This window comes from Dipteris shenzhenensis, chromosome 7, assembly GCF_047967505.1.
Source record: "Dipteris shenzhenensis isolate YYH24624 ecotype China chromosome 7, Dip_SZ_1.0, whole genome shotgun sequence".
In the NCBI taxonomy this organism is placed as follows: domain Eukaryota; kingdom Viridiplantae; phylum Streptophyta; class Polypodiopsida; order Gleicheniales; family Dipteridaceae; genus Dipteris; species Dipteris shenzhenensis.
This window is the reverse complement of record NC_141602.1, coordinates 7,324,141-7,329,120: the sequence shown is the minus strand read 5'-3', so window position 1 is coordinate 7,329,120 and position 4,980 is coordinate 7,324,141. Positions and strand designations below refer to the sequence as shown.

Sequence of the window (4,980 nt, the reverse complement as noted above, 5' to 3'; positions counted from 1 at the left end):
CTGCTGCACTTGATATTGGCCAGGGGAAGAATGTTATTGAATCTCTTGCAATCAATTCTGGAAAGATTGCTCCCTTGATCCCATTATGTTGTTGTGTTGTAAACACAAGAGTGAGAGGCCTACGAACTGATATGGATAGCCTAAAGCAAGCTCTAGAGGCAGAAAAATATATTCAATAGAAAGGAATGTTTATTTTATCTACAACACTTCCGGATGGTGTTTCAAAAGAGGTGACACATGAAATTGAATAATCATGGGATTCTTGTTGGAGGGTTGTAAATGCAGAATTTGAGGCACAGATTGTTGATGATGCTGATTGGTCATTTTTGTCTCGAAAGATGTTTTTTGTGTGGGAGGGGAATCACCGTACTGTTGCATGGATGTCTCTAATTGAAGAGAAATTCAAGACATCAAAGGCATGTCATATTCGAGTTTTAGCAAGTTTTATTACTCTAGAGAAAGAATCACTGTACTATTGCATGGATGTCTCTAATAGCTACTCTTCAAAGGCTCAACCTGTAAGTGCGAGTTCTTGCTTATATGTGTTACCTTTTTTCGAGCTTTTAAGGGTTTTGTGAACAATTCTTAATATGTTTGAAGCTATATATTTTTTATTTTTCAGCCTTAATGAAACAGCAATTATTAAAACAAATCTCAAGGATTATTTGTACAACACGAAGACAATGTGTTCGTGTGCATCCTGAGCTCTCATAACGGTATCAAACCTATGAAGCCAAGCTCGAGGGGATTGCTTCTAGCCATGGAGGCACTTACGAAGCAAACATATCAATGATTCCTGCCCATGCGAAACATGACCTGAGTCAATAACTGTAGAAACCACATCTGTCCTAGCATAACCATCCAATGGATCATACCAAGCATCATTAGCCAAGGTATCCTCCTCACCATGCATAGCCTCATCCTCATTGCAAGAGGCACTCCACATCCTGGGATCAAACTGTAATTGTCCATAGAAGATGCATCAACAATCTCCATAGGAGTATAAACCTATGGAATACTCGAGACATCTGATCGTCTCTAACCAAAATCAGGAAGTAATCGTGGCTGTCCCAACTTTATAACCTGCTCATCGTGGGAAAAACCTCCTACTCCAAGCGATATGGGCTGCCCTTGTAAAGAATTAGAAGGTATCAGTGCACTTACACCCTCCTGGAACACCACTCTCCTGCTATCCACAGTCTTGAGCTGTTTAAACATAGCATCCTCTCTAAAATAGACATTATGGCTGTGTATCAGCTCTCTAGCTAAAGAATACCATAACCTGTAGTCCCTACTAGACTCATTGTATCCAAGGAAGATACACCTCCTTAATCAGGAACCATGAGCATAAGCCTCGTAGCCAAACACACATAAATGCTCGTAACATGGTGCCCTGCCTGTCAAGAAGTCAAATGGCACTCTATCATCTAGAGATCTCCTAGGTGACTTGTTAAGCATGTATGCAGTTGTCTTACATGCCTCAGCCCAATAGCATTCGGTAAGACCTGCATATCATAGCATGCTACTAATCTTGTCTAATAGAAATGCCTTTTGCCAAGGCATCATGAGCAGAGGATCAAGTACTTGGTATCCTTTGACATCTCTGATGCTAGGGAGAATGGTATTTGCAATAAGTTTCATACCATTTGTCATGGATGTCTTTTGAATTAGAACTAACTAATTCATTGTACTCATTCATTTCTTTGGAATATATTTTAGCCACTATACAAGCAAGATTATGAGGTAAAGGTAAAGGAACTTCAGCCAAATTTGAGTGTTGCTAATATGGAGAAAGCACTTAAAAGTATTCGAAAGGATGTGAATCTCAAGTACGGTCGAAAAATGATCAAGGTATGGTTAATTTAATGATTCTTAACATAAAGTTGATTTTTTCAAGTGTTCAAGTGTTTTTTGAGATTGAGAAAGAACTCATGATATTAAAAAAGGATGTAAATATGATGTTTGTTTAGAAAATGATTAAGGTATGGGATATGCATGTATTGTATGATCAAAAAATACAATTGAGTGTGACGATTGCATGTATTGTTTATATGTAGATTCTGTTTTTGTCAAACCAACAAATGGTGACTTCAGATTGGTTTAATATCTTGTGGAGCCTCCCATTTGATGATAAATCATCCATTGTCACATTGGAAAAGTTGTATAACATCTCCATTGCAAAGGTCTCAAAGGAGACACAACTAGCAACCCTCAGAATCTTAGGGTCAGATTCAAATTTGAGAACAAGTTATGGGGTGCCAAAAGCTGATAGAGAATTCATAAAGTGGATGGCAAAAGAGGCATGGATGGATCAATTGCTTTGTGAATCTGAGAGGTTACTCTCTCAGGTCTTGGTTGCTAGTCAACAAGCTAGCTTTGTGCTTCCTAAAGATCCTACGTTGAGAGAGTATTTTGGGGAGATACAAGCAATGAATAGACTTTAACTTTATGAAGATTTAAAGGATTCAATGACTGTTGCTACAGCTGCAACAGGACAAATGGAGATGACGAGGGCATCTCAACGATTGCTATTTAGGTAAGCAATACATGTTTTTTCCTTTTCAATTAAAAATCCATCCTTAAGTATTTTGCTTTTGTACTAAGACTCTTATTGTATGCAGATTCTTGCAATCCTTAAATGCTGTTGGTAAGATTGAAAAATTGTTGCCCGTATATCGAGTATGGACAAAAATTCAGGACTTAAAATTCTATATGTACTCTCCAAACATGATAGAAAAAGAAGGGAAGCAAGCGCTCTCTGAGTGGGAGAGAAAGAACTGCCCGTGGTGGCTCGATATGAAAAAAGGATGTTGCATCGAGGAGGAGGTAGAACTATACACACATCATAAAAAGGGAGAGATGGGTTCATCAAGCTCAAATTCAGTCCACGAGGATGATGCAGTCATTGAGATTCAAAAACCACTTGAGAAGATGACTAAAAAGGACAAGGATTCAAGTATGGAACTAAAGAAGGGTGGTAGGCCACCAAAAAATCCTGGTACTAATAATGGTAAGCTCTCTTGGTCTTTCTTCAAGCTTTTATTTATTTGTGTAACATATGTTGTTATCACTTTGTGTCTTTACATATGTGGTGTGGATACAGATGTGCAGGTACTACAGTCTACACCCATTTTGAAAGGATGTAAATGGAAAGATAGGTCTATCTGCTTTTTGTACATTCCATTGACCTCTCTAATTTGAATTGGAGTGGCACATGTGATGCTTCACATTGCAAGGTTTGGTGCTATGATTATGTTGAGTTTGGGAAGCAATTGTCTGTCTCAAACTTCACACAAGCCTATATAGACATGAAGGAATACTTTGTGGGTCTTGGAGGTGAAAGAAAAACAAGAAATGGTAAGAGTGTTGCTTGGGCTGTAGATTTTATCATTCTTGATCTGCCTACACAGCTAGAAGCTCTTGGAGTAGAGGATTCCACATCTCCATCTTGGAATATATTAACAGAGGACTATGTACGCTACTCCTTGCTAGTAGCGGCCACAGTTGTTTCAGATTCTGGCTGTGGATCCTAGTTATGTGTGCTCCTCATGTTCTTCATTTGGTTGACCATTATGCTAGGATCAGTAGATTGGAGTTTGCATGTCGAATATACATGCAATGCTTGGATGCATATTGTACAATCAAAGTTGGTGGTATTGATCATAAGGTGAGACAATTGTCTTACAATGACCTCTTAAAAGAATTTATGCTCTTGTATAATGAAATGGCTTGTACTGAGCATAAGTTTAATTCTTTTATTATCTTTAGGTGGATGTTGTGGTCTTATGCCTTCTTCATCGGGCTGGTATGTCTTGTGTTTGTAATCTTGGAAATGCTTCTGTGGTTGGTACCAAATTGGGCATTGCTTTTGGAAGTAGTTTGTTTCATCATTATTTACCAACAAGTGAGTAGACTATAAAACATGGAGAGAGGTTTCCATGGAGAGGTGCATTGGAGAAGGCTCCATGCATGATGTTGTACTTCTTGGAGTTGTTTTGTCTAATTTCTAGACATATGGTGGACTTAGGTGCTGGGACTAGTTCTATGCAAAAAGCATGCGTGCATTCTGGGAGAGCATGCTTATCTATTGAGAATGATCTTGACATTTGCAATTCTATATTGCAACCATTTTTGGATGGATAGAAAGGAAAGGGAAATGTGTTAAGCAACTATGGGACTCTAAATGATTTCGAAGATGTGGAAATGGTTGTTAATCTTCCAGATTACTAGTAAGTATGCTACTCTCGTCTTTTATCTTTTTAAACCTATTTGTTGCAGAATATTATTATCAATGAGGTATTGATATTGATTGATCTATTTTAGCTTTTTGCCTTCTTATGCAGGTGCTATGGCTGAGATGATGTGTAATGACATTGCATTCAATGCCCCCATCAAAGAGAGAAGGCATCATCACAATATCTATGTGGATGACATCAGTAAAGAAGATTGAGTCTAGTGATTTGACATGAGTTTTTCCCTTCAACCATTTCATTTTGCTTGTGATGCTCTAGTATTGAACATGCATAACTTTTGTGGTGTCTTGCACCTATTTCATTTGCTAGAGATGTAGTAATCATATTGAAGAACTATTAGTACATCATGTGAGTACCCATGAATATTAATCTCAATATCACATATTTAATTTTGAGCATGTTGGTTTCATAAAACTTTTTCTATTTGCTAGAGATGTGACAATCATGTAATATCTGAGTTAAGGTTTGCATGTCAAAACTATGAGTTGTGTACAAATGATCATCATGGTGAATTGAATCTGAAAGTATCTGCTTGATGCAACTAATAAATGTTTCGGCATAGATGCATGCAAATTTGCACCCTATATTCTTCACCATGTGACTTGCGATCATTTCATCGATAAATCACTATCTATCATGATAGTATGAATGATGGATGATATAGGTGGAGGGTGTTGAAATGAAGTAGACATGAAAAGTAGTTTTTGAATAAAAGATCTTCTAAGCC

At 37.6% G+C, this 4,980-nt stretch overlaps 1 pseudogene; it reads left to right on the top strand.

Annotated features, from left to right (window-relative positions):
• Positions 1–2,712: 2,712 nt before the first annotated feature.
• Positions 2,713–4,230, top strand: LOC147899882 (uncharacterized; annotated as a pseudogene).
• The last annotated feature ends 750 nt before the right edge of the window (positions 4,231–4,980 follow it).